Here is a 20,759-nt window from a genome sequence, read left to right as displayed (position 1 = left end):
TAGATTTTTATTTTTACTTTTTTTATTGTTGTTATTTAGTTGGTTTTTTTTCATAATCATAAATTTAGCTCTGCAATTCAGCTAGAAGACTTGGAAGGGAATAAGGAAAATATGGAAGCCATAGAACGGTAGCAAGAACACAAAGATTATAGGTTATTTTCAGCAGATGGGGCTAAAGGCTACTTTCCTGAGCCGCAGAAGGAATGGTTTTGTAGTTAAGGTAAAACACAAGTCAAATTTGTTAGATTTGTCCACAGTCAGCAATGGTGACCTTCTTGCTGATCTTCTTGCTATTCCTGGACCCAAACCGCTCCATGGCTTCAGTAATATTCATGTTGTCTTTCACTTTGCCAAAGACTACATGCTTTCCATCCAGCCACCCAGTCTTAGCAGGGCAGATGAAAAACTGGGAACTGTCTGTGCGGGGTTCAACATTTGCCACAGACAAGATGCCAGGGCCCATGTGCTTCAGGATGAAATTCTAATCATCAAACTTCTCCCTACTGACGGACTTGCCAGCAGTGCCATGATGGCCTATGAAATCACCATCCTGGCACAGAAATCCCAGAATAATCCTGTGAAAGTAGGAACCTTTAAAACCAAATTCTCTTCCCAATGCTCAGAGCATGAAAGTTCTCTGCTGTCTCTGAAACTTTATCCCAAGGGCTCACTGTCCACAATGATGTTGAAGAACATGGTGGGTTGACCATGGCTGGGAGGTGCAGGTGACTCTGGGATGGTCGTGTTTGCAAGGTCTGGAATTAGATGTTTAAAATATTGATGATGAGTTTGCTTTCACTAGAGTTAAATTGTAATAAATTATCTTCAGAACAAATAAAATACTTATACTTAAAATATTATTCTGAGTTTTAATACATATGCTTTTCAATTTTTTCAAGACTCTTTCCAACTACTCTAATATTCTGGGGAAAAATTGGCCATTAAAAATATATATAGAAGCACTTAGGTGGCTCAGTCGGTTAAGCATCTGCCTTCGGCTCAGGTCATGATCCCAGGGTTCTGGGATCAAATCCCACATTGGGCTCTTTGCTCAGCAGGGAGTCTGCTTCTCCCTCTGCCTACCTCTCTCTCTGACAAATAAATAAATAAAATATTTAAAAAATATATATCAAGGGAGTACATTTTTCCTTTTACCTGAAGCTCCAATAGAGCTCAATATGATATTATCTTCATTTAAAATTTTGATATTTTGTCCTAAGTTATTTTAATTAATTTTTATTTTTAAAATGTAAATTCAAATTATAATCCATCTTTATTTCTGAATCTTTTTGGCACATCCTCAAATTTTGCAAACTGGTGTAGCCATTGTGGAAAACGTCTGGAATTTCCTCAAAAACCTAAAAATAGAACTATCTTATGATCCAGTAATCACACTACTGGATATTTATCCAAAAAATACAAAACACTATTCAAAGGGATACATGCACCCCTATGTTTGTTGCAGCATTATTTATAATAGCCAAATTATGGAAGCAGCCCAAGTGTCTGTCGATAAATGAATATATAAGAAGATATGAAAAAAAGAATGAAACCCTGTACCCCTGGGGCTAATAATACATTATATATTAATCAAAAAATAAAATAAAATGAAAGAATGAAACTTTGCCATTGCAACAACATGGAGTGAGTTAAGAAATACGCTAAATGAAATAAGTCAATTAGAGAAAGAAAAATACCCTATGACTTCACTCACATATGGAATTTTAGAAACAAAACAAATAAGCAAAGGGAAAAAAACAAGAGAGATAGAAAGAGCAAACTAAGAAAAAGACTCTTAATTATAGAGAATCGACTGGTGGTTACCAGAGGGAAAGTGGGAGGGGGGATGAGGGAAATAGTTGATGGGGATTATGAGTACACTTACTGTGATGAGCACTGAGTAATGTATAAAATTTTTGAATCATATATTGTACACCTGAAATGAACAAAACACTATATGCTAAGTATTTGGAGATTGAAAGATTAATATAAATTAAATTAAAGTAAATAAATAGGTGCTCCCTTCTTATGACCTCTTCAAGAGAATCAACCACCTCTCTCCGATGGCATGATCTGTCCAGTGGTTGATCTTGCTGCTAATTTGGCCACATGGTTAGCAGCCCAGTCCTCTGCTGATGGGGGCTGTTGTACCCCACCTGTAAGACACTTGCTCATAGCCTCCTCCATACTAGCCACTCACAACTTGAGTATATTTGGGAATGGGGATCTCTTCTAATCAGGATGGTAGCTGAAGCTGTTCTTATTTCAGCAAAAAGATTTCAACCTAGGACTCCCTCCTCTTGAGTTGTAGAATTCTCTACATGAGGGCCAGAATTTCTCAAATTGTCTCATGCCCTCAAGACCTCACTGCCCATCTTCTTCCTGCCTTTGAACTTAGTGCGTAGCCCAGGGCTCCTCAGAAAACTCTGCACTGGTTCCTTTAAGAGGGATAATAACTGACACTTTGCATTAAGCTGGTCTCTCCAGTGGAAGTAACCATCTCTTACCCATGGGATCACTTCTCTTTTTTTTTTTTTTTTAAAGATTTTTATTTATTTATTTATTTGACAGACAGATCACAAGTAGGCAGAGAGGCAGGCATAGAGAGAGAGGAGGAAGCAGGCTCCCTGCTGAGCAGAGAGCCGGATGCGGAGCTCGATCCCAGGACCCCGGGATCATGACCTGAGCCGAAGGCAGAGGCTTTAACCCACTGAGCCACCCAGGTGCCCCCCCATGGGATCACTTCTTACACATCCAGGGCCACCAGGCACCCCAGTGCCCTAGCCCACTCTCCTGAGCACAGGAAGAAGACTGTCAGTTACCTAGGGCTCTCCATAACAAGTCCTACTGACCATCTCCTTTCTCAAGGACTACTGCATTTCCTAGAATCTAACATCTTTTCAGAATTCCATTTAGTTTTCTTGGACACATGATGAGTGAGAATATTTTTAAAAAATTAATTGTATTTTTATATCCTAGTAGCCAACAGTCAAATTAAATTTAAGAAAATAATGCCATTTACAAAGAAGAATATGAAATCCTTAGGGATGACTCTGACAAAAGCTGGACAAGACCAATACCCTAAAATCTAAACATTACTGAGACAAAGTAAAGACCTAAAAACATGGAGATGCAGAGCACACTTATGATCAGAAGACTCACTGTTGAGGAGTTCATTCTCATATCTATAGATTCAACACAGTCCTCTTCAAAACTCCAACAGGGTTTTTGTTTTGTTTTGTTTTGTTTTCAGAAATTAAAAGCTGATTCTAGGGCATCTGGGTGGCTCAGTTGGTTAAGTGTCTACCTTCAGCTCAGGTCATGATCCCAGAGTCCTGGGATCAAGTCCTACATCAGGCTCCCTGCTCAGCTGGGAGTCTGCTTCTCCATCAGCCCTTCCCCCTGCTTGTTCTTGCTCTCTCTCTCAAATAAATAAATAAAATCTAAAACAACAAAAAAGAAATTTAAAAGCCCATTCTAAAATTCTTACTGAAATGCAAATGACCTCAAATGGCCGAAAGAACTTTGCACAAGAGAACCAAGTTAGAGAACTCAAACTTTTTGACTGCGAGTTATTATAAAGCTGCAGTAATGGGGGCAGTGTGTGGTATTAGCTTCCTGATAGGCAAATTGATCAATGGAACTAAACAGAGGGTAAAGAAATAGACCTACACACAACAATCAATTGATTGTTAGTGAAAGTGCAAAGACAATTCAGCAGAAAAAAGATACTCTAACAAATGGTGCTGGGACAATTAGATATCCACAGGCAAAAAAATAAAACACGAATTTCCATCCATGCCTCACACTGTATATAGGAATTAGCTTAAAATGACTCATAGGCCAAAATGTAAAATCCAAAATTATAAAATTTATAGATTCATAAAGCGAAAAATAAGCTGGTCTTCATAAAAATTACAAACATCGAGCAGGCTGAGACTACTTTGGGTAGCGGGAGATCAGCTAAATAGCTTATCTAAAGATTGCAAACACCTACAAATCCAACGGGAGATTGAAGAGAAGAAGAACAGCAATTCTAGAAACAGAAAATCAACCACTATCTGAAAGGTAGGACTGGCGGAAAAGTGAATCCAAAAGCGACGGGAAGATAGACTGCGGGGGGAGGGGCCGGCTCCCGGCAAGCGGCGGAGCAACAGAGCAAAATCAGGACTTTTAAAAGTCTGTTCTGCTGAGGGACATTGCTCCAGAGGCTTAACTGGGGTGAAGCCCAGGCGGGGTCAGCGCGGCCTCAGGTCCCGCAGGGTCGCAGAAGGATCGGGGGTGACTGAGTGTTGCAGAGCTTACCGGTATTAGAACGGGGAAGCCGGTTGCAGAGACAGAGCCGAGGAGTGACTCTCAGCTCGGGGTTGCCTTGAACCGGTCGCAGGCTTGGTCAGCTCGGAGCGCGGCCGGAGGCCAGGGTGATGGGAGTCATTGGGCGCTGTTCTCTGAGGGCGCACTGAGGAGTGGGGCCCCGGGCTCTCGGCTCCTCCGGGCCAGAGACTGGGAGGCCGCCATCTTCATTCCCATCCTCCGGAACTCTACGGAAAGCGCTCAGGGAACAAAAGCTCCCGAAAGCGAACCGAGCGGATTACTCAGCCCGGCCCCGGGTAAGGGCAGTGCAACTCCGCCTGGGGCAAAGACGCATGAGAATCACTACAACAGGCCCCTCCCCCAGAAGATCAACGGGAAACCCAGCCAGGACCAAGTTCACCTACCGAGGAGTGCAGTTTCAATACCAAGGAGAGTGGCGGAATTCCAGAGGAGAAGAAAGCAAAGCACGGAACTCATGGCTTTCTCCCCATGATTTTTTAGCCTTGCAGCTAATTTAATTTTTTTTTTCTTTTTCAACTTTTTTTTCTTTTTCTCTTCTTCTGCTAAATTTTTTTAACTTTTACCGTTTTCTTTTTTAACGTTTTTTAAATAGTTTATCTAATATATATATATTTTTTTCTTTTTTATATTTTTTCTTTATCGGCTTTCTTTTTTTAAATAGTTTCTTTTTTTTTTTTTCTTTTTGAACCCCTTTTTATCCCCTTTCTCCCCCCTCACAATTTGGGATCTCTTCTGATTTGGCTAAAGCATATTTTCCTGGGGTTGTTGCCACCCTTTTAGTATTTTACTTGCTCCTTCATAAACTCTTATCTGGACAAAATGACAAGGCAGAAAAATTCACAACAAAAAAAAGAACAAGAGGCAGTACCAAAGGCTAGGGACCTAATCAATACAGACATTGGTAATATGTCAGATATAGAGTTCAGAATGACGATTCTCAAGGTTCTAGCCGGGCTTGAAAAAGGCATGGAAGATATTAAAGCAACCCTCTCGGGAGATATAAAAGCCCTTTCTGGAGAAATAAAAGAACTAAAATCTAAACAAGTTGAAATAAAAAAAGCTATTAATGAGGTGCAATAAAAAATGGAGGCTCTCACTGCTAGGATAAATGAGGCAGAAGAAAGAATTAGTGATATAGAAGACCAAATGACAGAGAATAAAGAAGCTGAGCAAAAGAGGGACAAACAGCTACTGGACCACGAGGGGAGAATTCGAGAGATAAGTGACACCATGAGACGAAACAACATTAGAATAATTGGGATTCCAGAAGAAGAGGAAACGGAGAGGGGAGCAGAAGGTATATTGGAGAGAATTATTGGAGAGAATTTCCCCAATATGGCAAAGGGAACAAGCATCAAAATCCAGGAGGTTCAGAGAACCCCCCTCAATATCAATAAGAATAGGTCCACACCCCGTCACCTAATAGTAAAATTGACAAGTCTTAGCGACAAAGAGAAGATCCTGAAAGCAGCCCGGGAAAAGAAGTCTGTAACGTACAATGGTAAAAATATTAGATTGGCAGCAGACTTATCCACAGAGACCTGGCAGGCCAGAAAGAGCTGGCATGATATATTCAGAGTACTAAATGAGAAAAACATGCAGCCAAGAATACTATATCCAGCTAGGCTATCATTGAAAATAGAAGGAGAGATTAAAAGCTTCCAGGACAAACAAAAACTGAAAGAATTTGCAAATACCAAACCAGCTCTACAGGAAATATTGAAAGGGGTCCTCTAAGCAAAGAGAGACCCTAAAAGTAGTAGATCAGAAAGAAACAGAGACAATATACAATAACAGTCACCTTACAGGCAATACAATGGCACTAAGTTCATATCTCTCAATAGTTACCCTGAATGTTAATGGGCTAAATGCCCCAATCAAAAGACACAGGGTATCAGAATGGATAAAAAAACAAAACCATTCTATATTTTGCCTACAAGAAACTCATCTTAAACCCGAAGACACCTCCAGGTTTAAAGTGAGGGGGTGGAAAAGAATTTACCATGCTAATGGACATCAGAAGAAGGCAGGAGTGGCAATCCTTATATCAGATCAATTAGATTTTAAGCCAAAGACTATAATAAGAGATGAGGAAGGAGACTATATCATACTCAAAGGAACAGTCCAATAAGAAGATCTAACAATTTTAAATATCTATGCCCCTAACGTGGGAGCAGCCAACTATATAAACCAATTAATAACAAAATCAAAGAAACACATTGACAATAATACAATAATAGTAGGGGATTTTAACACTCCCCTCACTGAAATGGACAGATCATCCAAGCAAAAGATCAACAAGGAAATCAAGGCCTTAAATGACACACTGGGCCAGATGGACATCACAGATCTATTCAGAACATTTCATCCCAAAGCAACAGAATACACATTCTTCTCTAGTGCACATGGAACATTCTCCAGAATAGATCACATTCTTGGTCCTAAATCAAGTCTCAACCGGTATCAAAAGATTGGGATCATTCCCTGCATATTTTCAGACCACAATGCTCTAAAGCTAGAACTCAATCACAAGAGGAAATTTGGAAAGAACGCAAATACATGGAGACTAAACAGCATCCTTCTAAAGAATGAATGGGTCAACCAGGAAATTAAAGAAGAATTGAAAAAAATTTATGGAAACAAATGATAATGAAAACACAACGGTTCAGAATCTGTGGGACACAACAAAGGCAGTCCTGAGAGGAAAATATATAGCGGTACAAGCCTTTCTCAAGAAACAAGAAAGGTCTCAGGTACACAACCTAACCCTACATCTAAAGGAGCTGGAGAAAGAACAAGAAAGAAACCCTAAACCCAGCAGGAGAAGAGAAATCATAAAGATTAGAGCAGAAATCAATGAAATAGAAACCAAAAAAAACAATAGAACAAATCAACGAAACTAGGAGCTGGTTCTTTGAAAGAATTAATAAGATTGATAACCCCCTGGCCAGATTATCAAAAAGAAAAGAGAAAGGACCCAAATAAATAAAATCATGAATGAAAGAGGAGAGATCACAATGAACACCAAAGAAATACAGACAATTATAAGAACATACTATGAGCAACTCTATGCCAACAAATTTGACAATCTGGAAGAAATGGATGCATTCCTAGAGACATATAAACTACCAGAACTGAACCACGAAGAAATAGAAAGCCTGAACAGACCCATAACCAGTAAGGAGATTGAAACAGTCATCAAAAATCTCCAAACAAAAGCCCAGGGCCAGACGGCTTCCTGGGGGAATTCTACCAAACATTTAAAGAAGAACTAATTCCTATTCTCCTGAAACTGTTCCAAAAAATAGAAATGGAAGGAAAACTTCCAAACTCATTTTATGAGGCCAGCATCACCTTGATCCCAAAACCAGACAAGGATCCCAACAAAAAAGAGAACTACAGACCAATATCCTTGATGAACACAGATGCAAAAATTCTCACCAAAATACTAGCCAATAGGATTCAACAGTACATTAAAAGGATTATTCACCACGACCAAGTGGGATTTATTCCAGGGCTGCAAGGCTGGTTCAACATCCGCAAATCAATCAATGTGATACAACACATTAATAAAAGAAAGAACAAGAACCATATGATACTCTCCATAGATACTGAAAAAGCATTTGACAAAGTACAGCATCCCTTCCTGATCAAAACTCTTCAAAGTGTAGGGATAGACGGCACATACCTCAATATTATCAAAGCCATCTATGAAAAACCAACCGCAAATATCATTCTCAATGGAGAAAAACTGAAAGCTTTTCCGCTAAGGTCAGGAACACGGCAGGGGTGTCCGTTATCACCACTGCTATTCAACATAGTACTAGAAGTCCTAGCCTCAGCAATCAGACAACAAAAGGAAATTAAAGGCATCCAAATCGGCAAAGAAGAAGTCAAACTATCACTCTTTGCAGATGATATGATACTATATGTGGAAAACCCAAAAGACTCCACTCCAAAACTGCTAGAACTTGTACAGGAATTCAGTCAAGTGTCAGGATATAAAATCAATGCACAGAAATCAGTTGCATTTCTCTACACCAACAACAAGACAGAAGAAAGAGAAATTAAGGAGTCCATCCCATTTACAATTGCACCCAAAACTATAAGATACCTAGGAATAAACCTAACCAAAGAGACTAAGAATCTATACTCAGAAAACTATAAAGTACTTATGAAAGAAATTGAGGAAGACACAAAGAAATGGAAAAATGTTCCATGCTCCTGGATTGGAAGAATAAATATTGTGAAAATGTCTATGCTATCTAAAGCAATCTACACATTTAGTGCAATTCCTATCAAAGTACCATCCATTTTTTTCAAAGAAATGGAACAAATAATCCTAAAATTTATATGGAACCAGAAAAGACCTCCAATAGCCAAAGGAATATTGAAAAAGAAAGCCAAAGTTGGTGGCATCACAATTCCGGACTTCAAGCTCTATTACAAAGCTGTCATCATCAAGACAACATGGTACTGGCACAAAAACAGACACATAGATCAATGGAACAGAATAGAGAGCCCAGAAATGGACCCTCAACTCTATGGTCAACTCATCTTCGACAAAGCAGGAAAGAATGTCCAATGGAAAAAAGACAGCCTCTTCAATAAATGGTGTTGGGAAAATTGGACAGCCACATGCAGAAAAATGAAATTGGATCATTTCCTTACACCACACACGAAAATAGACTCAAAATGGATGAAGGATCTCAATGTGAGAAAGGAATCCATCAAAATCCTCGAGGAGAACACAGGCAGCAACCTCTTCGACGTCAGCCGCAGCAACATCTTCCTAGGAACATCACCAAAGGCAAGGGAAGCAAGGGCAAAAATGATCTTTTGGGATTTTATCAAGATCAAAAGCTTTTTGCACAGCAAAGGAAACAGTGAAGAAAACCAAAAGACAACTGACAGAATGGGAGAAGATATTTGCAAATGACATATCAGATAAAGGGCTAGTGTCTAAAATCTATAAAGAACTTAGCAAACTCAACACCCAAAGAACAAATAATCCAATCAAGAAATGGGCAGAGAACATGAACAGACATTTCTGCAAAGAAGACATCCAGATGGCCAACAGACACATGAAAAAGTGCTCCATATCACTCGGCATCAGGGAAATACAAATCAAAACCACCATGAGATATCACCTCACACCAGTCAGAATGGCTAAAATTAACAAGTCAGGAAATGACAGATGCTGGCGAGGATGCGGAGAAAGGGGAACTCTCCTACACTGTTGGTGGGAATGCAAGCTGGTGCAACCACTCTGGAAAACAGCATGGAGGTTCCTCAAAATGTTGAAAATAGAACTACCCTATGACCCTGCAATTGCACTGCTGGGTATTTACCCTAAAGATACAAACGTAGTGATCTGAAGGGGCACGTGCACCCGAATGTTTATAGCAGCAATGTCTACAATAGCCAAACTATGGAAAGAACCTAGATGTCCATCTACAGACGAATGGATAAAGAAGATGTGGTATATATACACGATGGAATACTATGCAGCCATCAAAAGAAACGAAATCTTGCCATTTGCGACGACATGGATGGAACTAGAGGGTATCATGCTTAGCGAAATAAGTCAATCGGAGAAAGACAACTATCATATGATCTCCCTGATATGAGGGAGAGGAGATGCAACATGGGGGGTTGAGGGGGTAGGAGAAGAGTAAATGAAACAAGATGGGATTGGGAGGGAGACAAACCATAAGTGACTCTTAATCTCACAAAACAAACTGAGGGTTGATGGGGGGAGGGGGTTAGGAGAGGGGGTGGGTTTATGGATATTGGGGAGGGTATGTTCTATGGTGAGTGCTGTGAAGTGTGTAAACCTGGCGATTCGCAGACCTGTACCCGTGGGGATAAAAATATATGTTTATAAAGCTATAAAAAAAAAAAAAAAGAAAAAAGAAAGGATGAATACCCAGTTTTGTAGCAACATGGATGGGACTGGAAGAGATTATGCTGAGTGAAATAAGTCAGGCAGAGAGAGTCAATTATCATATGGTTTCACTTATTTGTGGAGCATAACAAATAGCATGGAGGACAAGGGGAGATGGAGAGGAGAAGGGAGTTGAGGGAAATTGGAAGGGGAGGTGAACCATGAGAGACTATGGACTCTGAAAAACGATCTGAGAATTTTGAAGGGGTGGGGGGTGGGAGGTTGAGGGCACCAGGTGGTGGGTATTGTAGAGGGCACGGATTGCATGGAGCACTGGGTGTGGTGCAAAAATAATGAATACTGTTATGCTGAAAAAATAAAAAAATTAAAAAAAAATTACGAACATCTAGTCTTTGGAAGATATCATTAAAAGAATGAAAAGTCACACCTTTGTGGGAGAAAATATTTGCATTTGAAAGGCATATATCTAATAAAGGACTTGTATTTATATACATATATGAATTATTATATATAATACATTAAATATAATAACATGGATAAACCTCAACATATTATGAAAAGTAAAAGTAGTCAGATTAAAAAAGGTATACACTTTTATTCCAGTTATATACATTTCTAAAAAATGAATGCTTATGTATATTATTGAAAACAGAGCCATGGTTATCTGGGGTTGGGGGATGGGGTAGAGGGGAAGAAATGTAGGTCAGGAGGGAGGGATCAAAGTGGCATGAGGAAACTTTGGAGGTGATGGGTATGTTTATGTCAGAAGTTACTTTAAACTGTGCACTAAACATGTGGGGTTTAGGGGTGTTTGGATGGCTCAGTCAGATAAGCCACCAACTCTTTGATTTCAGCTCAGGTCATGATCTTAGGGTTATGAGATTGACCCCCAGGTTGGGCTACCCGCTCAGCGGGGATTCTGCTGGAAGATTATCTCTCTCCCTCTCCATCTTCCTTGTCTCCCCCATGTTCTCACTTTCTTGTTCTGTCTGAAGTAAATAAATAAGACTTTAGAAGAAAATAAACATGGGACACCTGGGTGGCTCAGTCGGTTAAGCATCTCATTTCAGTTCAGGTCATGATCTCAGGGTCCTGAGCAGGGAGCCTGCTTCTCCTTTTCCCTCTGCCCAGCCCGCCGACCCCCGCCCCCCGCCAAACTTGCTCTCTCTGTCTCTCTTTTAAATAAATAAATAAAATCTTTAAAAAAAAATAGGCATGGGCAGTTGATTTTCTGTCAGTTTAACTTCAACAAAACTGTTTAAAACAAAACACACACATAGCACCCATCTTAGGATATTATAAAGCAGACCCTTCTCTGCTTTTCCAAGGTTTTGATATAACATATATATCATTAGCATCCCAGTTTGTCCAGTTAGTTTATTCCCCTTCTGCTTACAGCAGAACTCAACATAAAGTAAGTGTGTTATTCTTGAACATGTCACCCAGGAAGGCTCAAGTGGTGACTGACTCAAGAACAGGGAAGACTGTTGTTTCTCACTTAAATCCTAAGAAAAGCCACAGTCTCCTCCCTATCTGTGCTCCTCCTCTCAGAAGCAGCCTCTTATAGTCTGAGTGCTTTTCACTTTTTCTTCCTGTTGTTTTAAAACCTCTTCAATTCCTTAATTCTTCCTAAGAGGAGTCTAAAGCAGTGTCCCTCAAGTATGTTCTGCAAGTGCTCACTGATCCACAACAGATAAGTACACAGATTGAAGAATATAGGAACGATTATATAATTTCAAAGAATAATTGTACATCTACTAGGCCTAATAATTAAAAATTGAGGCTTTATTTTATATGTCTTTTTATTGTTTCTTTTTTCCTATTCTTTTAAAAATTATAAGTTATTTTAATGAAGAATATATGACTTTCCATTTGCAAAATAATTGAACCAAATATTAGCATGAAAAATATTTATAACTACAAAATAAAAAGAGCCTTTTTAAAAAAACATATTGACCAGGAGGCCTAGGTGGCTGAGTCGGTTAAGCATCTGCCTTCGGCTCAGGTCATGATCCTGGAGTCCTAGAACAGGGTCCCACGTCAGCTCCCTGCCCAGAACAGTGTTGAAAACAGAGTATCTTCTGTTTTGTTTTGTTTTTAAGATTTTATTTATTTATTTGTCAGAGAGCGAGCAAGAGAGCACAAGCGGGGGGAGTGGCACGTAGAGGGAAAGGAACAAGCAGACTCCCAGCTGAGCAGGGAGCCCAATGAGGGACCCCATCCCAGGATCCTGGGATCATGACCTGAGCTAGAGGCAGACGCTCAACCGACTGTGCCACCCAGCCCTCCCTTCTGTTCATTTTTTAAAAATTGTATTTTAAGGATGTATCAATTCACAAGCACTTGAAAATTAGAAAAACAAAAAGTGTAAGACAAAAAACTGGACCTTTACCACAGATAGTTTGAGGGACACTGACTTAAAGGGTCTTGTTTTATCATTTCCACACATGTATAAACTGAGCCATAGGAAAGTTCAGAGACTTGCCCAAAAGCTAAGAAGTGGCTAGATCATAGGACTGGCAGATCGTAAGACTGGCAAATCCAAATCCAAATCCCTGGATCCCCTCCTTGTGTTCTCAGTCCCCTTCTGCTGTGCAATCTCTTGCTGTTAGCTTGATAATACATTGAGTTTAGGTCATTCAAGTGTGTGAGGTATTAAGTTCTGGCTCACAGGGGACCAACAGCCTGCCCTTACTCTGAATGTTTCCCCAGACCACTGTGACAGATGACACCCCAGAAGTTGTGCGGCGGGGTTCTCGCCCTGACTGGCTGGCAAGCAAGGCCTGGAGTTTCATTAGTACTGGATTCGCCTTGCTAAGTAAACATGCTTATTTGGTTTTAATATATTAGGCTTTGCTATTCAGAGCTAGATTAAACTGTCAATCATCTCCCCCATATTTCATATTGTTTCCCCTGGGCAGGGGCATGCGTGATGTTACACATGTCTCGCCAATAAAACAGCCCTCTGGATTGAAATCTGTTCGGGACTTAGAGCAAGATGTCAAATTAATTGTACCGAAATAATGAGTTAGCACCAAATGCTAATTAAATATTGATGAAAGTCATACTTTCAATTATCTTCATTATGGCCCCATGTTTTATGTAGGCATTAAATGCTTGCAGAACGGCTACGTCTGGTAATTAGCTCGGCACTATTAAAAAAAAAAAGAAGAAGCCCATGTTATTGCCCTCCATATTAAAAGCACTTAAAAACCACTTGGAAAATGGAAACTCAGAAAAGAGGCAGTACTTTTTTTCTGAAAATGTTTGAAATTCTATGAATTCTGTACTTCCTGTTCGTAGTAATGGATACTCTCTCTCTCTCTCTTTTTCATTTTTTCAGCTGGGCAGATTAGAAGTCAGAAGGCCCCTCGGAGTCCCCGCTGAGCTCTGCTGAATCATGGCTTTTTCCACTCTGGTTAACTTCTGGCAGGCTCTCCTTTTAAACATCTACCTGGCCTTTTTACCCGTTTCCCTGCCTGGAGGTACGATGGCTGCTTATGGCAAATATGACCACTGCTTCCATTTATGGAATCGTGTTCAGATGTTCCTCAGAGCACAGTCCTGGCGCTACAGGCCTCAGAATCACCTGGGTTATTATTTAGCGTGTAGACTCTCTAGCCCCCCACAGGTGACCCCACACAGGAGGAGGAGGCCAGGCCTGTGGATGGTACAGTTTGACAACTGATACATCATGGCATTTTCCATCCTGGCTGCATAGTAGAACAGACCTGGGATTTTTTAATAGAGACTTCTCCGATCTTACTAAGGGCCACGGTAAACATGGGTACGTGTGAACATACAAGCACATTTACAAACACGTGTTATGTGATTCTAATGTGTCATTAGGGCGGGGAACCAGTATAATGGGGCCTTAAACAGTATGTATGCTCTGCCATCCTTTCTGCTTAGAAAGTTCTTCCCACTTCTATGCTTGAAGATTTCCTTTTCCATTCATTGTTAATGATGCACCTTTTTTGGAAATGTGAACATACTCTGTGCTGGTTGGTCATTTGTCTGTCTGTTTTCAGATCCACTCTTTTCAATATAAAACACCCTCAAGGGAAGAATCAAGTGCCACAGCCACATCTTATCACTGAGCCATGGAAGCAAGCCTTGGGTACATGTGGGGAATCCTGACTCTACCATTTATTGTCTGTGTGACTTTACATAAGATATTTAACTTCTCTGACCCTCAGTTTCCTCATCTGGGAAAGGGAGGTAATAAAATCCACTTCCTTGATTGACATGAACAGCAAATGAGATACTGTTAAAGCAGGTGAGCCCAGTGGTTGGTCTCCAGGCGATGGTATAATACAAAGAGACTACTATCTGAACTGCTTGACATGTTGGAAAGGACCAGGAAGAGATTCATAGTAAATACGCCATAAATGCCATTTAAAAAAATTAATTGGATTCTAAAGCTGTTCTATATTCATTCACTGAGTTGGGGTAGAAATGGGAAAAAGAAAAAGGAGCATTAGGGAGAGCTGGTTCTATTGATGAAGGTTCTTGCTTTGGGCACAGGCTAAATCATTCTGTCCTGTAGAAGGTGGCTCTTTTCATCCCCAGCAGCTTCTATGTGAAAGTCGAAGTCCTTACCTTGTATGGTCCAGTCCTGGCCACTTGTTTAAATCAGCTCCACCAGGATCCCCTCGCTCACTGGTTTCAAGCCACACAGGTCTTTGTGTTACTCCTAGAACAAGCCAAGCAATGGCCTCTGAGGGTCTTCATGATTTCCAGCCCCTTCTGCCTGGACCCCTCTCCACCATCATTGCATTCATGGCTTCCTCATTTCACTCTAGTCTATGCTTAACTGCCCCAGAGAGACTTCCTTGGCATCTCTTCTCCTCACCCTGCCTTGTTCATCTTCACAGCATTTCCCTAGAATACTGTCTGCTTATATCATCATCAGTCTATCTTTCTAGAAAGTAAGCCCCATAACAACAGGAACTTCATGGGTTCACGCATGGATCTGGAAGACTGCTTGGCAGGGATAGAATGAATTGATGACCAAAGGCTGGAAGTGAGAAGGGAAAGAGAAGTACCGTTGCTGAGCATTTGCAGGCTTCCTAGTCACTCTTAGGATAGTCATGTTCTCACTATTCCACACTCAGGCTCAATACTCACAGGCGGGAAGCGGCTGCCGCTGCAAAGTCACAATGTCCAAAATCACAATTATGATCTTTCCCCTCAGTAGGCCCCACTCACTTTGAGTGGTGGACCTGCTGGGATTAGAACTTGGCTTTGAACCTAAGGCTGTCCAACTCTTAACTACAGTAATTTCCTTCAACCAAGGGGCCAGAGAGGAGTAGGGAATAGAGAGTTCTGCCTGGAAGCAAGAACCGGGAAGCATGTCATGCAGGGGCCTGATTTGGCCCAAGTGCTTGGAGGCTGCTGTGTTCCCGTTCATCCCCATCAGACTCCCAGACCACTTGGATTCTCACTCTTAGAGTTTACATTTGTTTTTTTTGCTTCTCTCAACTTTTAAAGCCATGACAGTATATCACCTTTCAGGAGGCACGCTGCCTCATTTGGAGCTGTTAAGATAAGGGAAGCGAAAGCTTAATTGTTGGAGAGTGACAAGGTAGGTGCTGCTTTGGATCTGAAAATGAGGCGTGCGAGCCAAAATTGGATTTTGGGCATAGTCGCAGCTGAAACAGGGCCACGCTGCTAAAGGGCGGCTAAAATTTGCTCATTCACTCACTCATTCGTTCTTTCTCTCCTTCAGGTAGTGATAGAGCTCCTATTATGTGTGAGACACTGATCTAGCATGAAATATATAACAATGAAAAAAAAAAAGAAAAAAACAGCTGGCACCGTCCTCACATATCTGATATTGTAGTGTGAGAGGGACAACAAACACATAAAAATTAAATATCTAACAATATTAGGTGATGATAAGCACTTTGAAAAAAATTAGTTTAAGGTAAGGAGCTAATAGGGAAATGGGACTATGTTAATTTATGTTTTGTTTGTTTGTTTGTTTGTTTTAGGTTGGTTTAAATGAGTAGTCAGAGAAGACCTTTTGGAGGAGGTGACATTTAAACAAAGATCTAATGAAATAGGCCACATGGATACAAAAAGAAATTTCCGAGCAAAGGAAGTAAGTAACATAGGAAGAAGTTTGGTTCACTGTTCAGTCAGCGGAAGCTAAATGTTTCAACAAACATTGGAGGAGGTCACTGAGCGTATATGAACACTAGGTAACTTTGGAACTGGACCCCAACAGTCAGAGACTCCTCACTCCGTTCCTTATCCTTGAAATGTGCATTCTGTTTGCCCTCTCCAGTCCCAGAAACTGTCCAAGGACACAGCCTTAAGACAGCAATGTGGTGCTGAGACTATCTGGATGGTATACATGACTAAACCCAGTTAAGAATGGTATATAAACTTCCAAGATTTGACAAGTGGAGGCAGAGATCTACTTGTGATGTGGGCACCCAAGACAAACCTCGTAAGTAAGTTCCCTTGCTTATTAAACCTACCACCTACCAGTCTGGAGTGGCCTGCCTCTCTCTTTGGCCTCTCCCTGTCCTACATATGAGCTAGTTTTAGATTATAACAGGGAAGTTCCTGAGGAGACTGGGAACCCATACCTATACCACCTGTGCTCATCATGGAAACTCAGTGGTTTCACATAAAAGATGCTTATATCTTGCTCACTGCAGAGGTCAGTGTGGGTCTAGTGGATGTGTTTTCCCATACTGTTTCCAGGACCCAGGACCCTTCCCCTGGTGGCTCTACCACCCTCCAGCATCCTGGCTCCTCTCTATCCTAATGGCAAGTGATGGAAATGTGTCATATGGGAAGTTTTTATTGGTCAGGTCCTGAAAATGGCACATATCACTCAACATATCACATATCACACAAACATTTTCTTGTTTCATCAGCAAGAATCCAGTCACATGCCCATCCTACCAGCACAGGAGGCTGGAAAATGCAACTTAGCTGTGTGTTTGGGAAGAAGAGAACCCAGGTTTGGGAAGCAGCTAGCCCATCTCTTTCCAGCATACATAAAGAACATAGAGGAGGAGCCAGAGTGACTGTTCCTGAGGGAAGGTGACATTTGAGAGGTGGGCATATGCCAGGGCAGGTAAGGCTTCAGGTCATAGAATGGACTTCGTGTTATTTTCCTGAGTATATTGGCATGCTACCAGAGGATTTTAAACAAGGGAATGATATACTTGGATTTCAATTTTCAAAAGGAACTTGAAGGCTCTTTGGAGACTATAAAGTAGGGACAAGAAAGGCTATGATAATAATTCATAGGAGAGGTGATGAGAGCAGGGACTAAGTCTTGGCTATGGTGAAGTGCTGAAAAGTGGTCTGACTGAACATAGTTTTGAAGGAAAAGCAAAGAGGAGTTACTGTTAAAATGGATGTGGAGCTTTACAGAAAGAGAGGAATCAATGATATTTGCTCAATGTTTTGTCTGAGAAACTGGGTAAGTGGTTTTGCCCTTTACTGAGATGGCAGAGACCAGAGAAGGACAAAGGGTTAGAAATGGAGACTTCTCTTCCAGACGCTGTGTTTATAATGCCTGTTGAACAGCCAACTGAAGCTATCAACCAGGCAATTGTAGATAGGAAGCTCATGGTGGGAGGGAAGGAAGGAGGGATATGGACTGAAGGTATAAAATTTGGGGTTATCAGGGAATTGGTATATGAAAGCAAGAGATTTTCAGGAAGTCACTGATGTCAGTAAAGAAGAAAGAATTTTTAGGACCACACTCAGGAGCATTTAAATATCTAAAGTTCTAATCACAGACTCATGGACTCAGAAATAGAAAAGCTGTAAGAAGTTATTAGGTCAAACCTCTCATTTTTCAGGGAAGACACTAAGCTTGATGATTCCATTTTTTACCTAAGATCACATCATTTGTGTTCACTGAATTCTGCTACAATCCAGATGCTAAAGGCGACTCACCCACAACTTCCTCTTCTATCTTATAATCAAAATACTAATTCCTGTGGTGAAAGATAAGAGAGGGGACTCTGAGAATCAAGAAAAAGGGAGGGAAATAAACTGCGCTGGAGAATATGTTTGCCCCACTACTCCCATCCTGCTCTTCGTTGTTCTAATCAGTGCAGAACACATTCTATGAAAGGGATAAAGTATTAGGTCACTTTCATATTCTTTCAACTCTGAAGAGACTGAACAGTAGCCAATCCTGAAACACATTTCAGATGAAAGGGGAGAAAATATGATGAACTACTGGAAGAAAAAAAAGGGGGAAACTGCATCCATTGTCTTTATATCAGAAAGCAGAAGCTAATCAGTTTTGCCTTTTTTCTGGGAGCTCTGGATTTGGGCTGTAGCTGGGGATTTAGGCTGAAGGAAGGGAAAGGAGGCCAGACACATGGTGGAAGTAATGGGGGAGCCCAAAGGAGTAGCACAGTCTCAAGGGGCAGGCCCCATTCAACCACACTGGGAAGGAGTCAAATTGGGGGACTGAAAAATAATACAATGGTGAAAGTATAGATGATCTGAGAAGACGATATTCAGAATGATAAGAAACTACATATAGTGAAGGAAAAGATGAACCTTGCCAAGAGAGTGTCCCTTTACCTTAGTGTTTGAAACACACGATGTTGAATGGTGGTTTTCTGACTCCATCATCCCTTAGACTTACTAATTGGCAATCTACTGTAAGGTAAAACTTTCCCTTCTTCCCTTGTTTATTCATTTTTATCAGCATATACTCATGGCCTTCTATTTTACTTAAGGGGTTGCAGTATGTTTAAATGATTATTTTAATATTCAAACTGTCCTGAGTTATGCCAATGGGAACCCCTTTAAACTGATTTGGGTGGCCTTCTGATATCTCCTCTCCATCATTCTTGATGGTTTCAGTACTTTCTGGCACAAAAAATTTTAGCTTTATTTTGTATTTTTCTTGTCTTAGTCCTGGAAAAAGCCATTTCTTTAAGAACCCTGGTTCCTTTTAATGGAGAATGATAATAAGAAATCAAGATCTAACCTTCAGAGTGTTCTTGCTTCTAGAGCCTCTCATAGAACCTCACGAGGAAATCTATGTACATATGTAGACATATACATTTGCATCTCTTTATCTCTTTGTCTATCTATCTATCTGTCTGTCTATCACAAGATGGTTCAGTCCAGCACTATTAACATTTATTAGCATTCCCCTCTCCTTAATTGTAACTCCCCTATCTGGCAATAAAATACCTGGCTTCCATTATTCTCAATGTATTTATTTTTATGCTCAATCTCCTGACCATATCAGGTGAAAATTTGACCCTGGACACATTGGTCCCTCCTATTATATCTCAAGCCCCACTGAGAACTCTAGCCCAAAACTTGGACTCATAGAAGGGGAAGAAGGAAGTCCCCTATGTCTTCCAGGAAAGGAGTCATTGAAGGGGTTTCTCAGATTTGTTGTCAGCTATAGTGACAACATATAGTGAGATATGCCCTAGTTACCATCTGTGGTTCCTCTTGAAAGAAAGAGGTTGGAAAGACAGCAGGTCTAGAGCTTGATCAACCACCACACAGGTCCCCATCTCCTTAATCTGATGATCTCTTCTATTTTTTTAAAGATTTTATTTATTTATTTGTCAGAAAGAGAGAGAGAAAGGTCACAATAGAGGGAGAACCAGGCTCCCCCCTGAGCAGGGAGCCCAATTCAAGACTCAATCCCAGGATCATGACCTGAGCCGAAGGCAGATGCTTAACTGACTGAGCCACCCAGGTGTCCTTGATCTCTTTTACTTGTAATACTCAAAGAACAGGCTAACAAGAGATCCTAAAGAATGGGCTGGGTAGCTTCTTATAACTGGCTGGGCTCTGAGGAACTCTCAAGAGAAATGATCTTCTCCAGAGCTGTGCCAACCATACGGGACTCACACTAGAACCAGGCTAAGAGGTACAACAGCAGTGTAGGAATTGATGGATCATCCTTGGATCATATGACGATGGTGGTCAGCTTCCATATCTTTTTCATTTAAAGAATAGCTCTGTGTATGTCCTACATTTCAGATAGTGCTAAGTGGTGAGGTTATAGAGTTGAATACTTTTACTACCACTATCAATAAATCATCCTTTTCCTCAATAATAATTCACTGCCTAGTTTAAGAGACAAACAAGTGAACAAATGATTGCAATGCATTATGCCTGGTCAGGTGCCAGGAGGATGATAGAAATGTAGAACAAATAGGAACTGGCAGAGATGGGTGAGGAAGACGAGGTCATGAGTATTAGGAGGACAGCAGAGTTAGCCAGCATAAAAAAGAAATAAATAGAATACATACATACAATATAATAGAATATAAAGAATATAATAGAATATTATAATGTAAAGAATATAAAGAAAATAATATAAAGAATATAATAGAGATAAAGTCATTGAGTTGATAGAGAACTTAACACCTGGAGGTGGGAGTGTTAATTAGCAAGAATGTCAAGAAATAGCACTGTCATACACCAAGGTTCTGTTGCACAGTATAAGTTGGTACACTTTTCCTGGAGGGCTAGTCATATTTCAACACTCTTG

The 20,759-nt window shown here is 40.6% G+C and overlaps 1 pseudogene; it reads right to left on the bottom strand.

Moving 5' to 3' along the window:
- Positions 1-241: 241 nt before the first annotated feature.
- Positions 242-2,187, bottom strand: LOC125095578 (peptidyl-prolyl cis-trans isomerase A-like; annotated as a pseudogene).
- Positions 2,188-20,759: the final 18,572 nt, after the last annotated feature.

The sequence above is a fragment of the Lutra lutra genome, chromosome 3 (assembly GCF_902655055.1).
Source record: "Lutra lutra chromosome 3, mLutLut1.2, whole genome shotgun sequence".
Lineage (NCBI taxonomy): Eukaryota > Metazoa > Chordata > Mammalia > Carnivora > Mustelidae > Lutra > Lutra lutra.
This window is presented reverse-complemented; position numbering and strand designations above follow the sequence as displayed.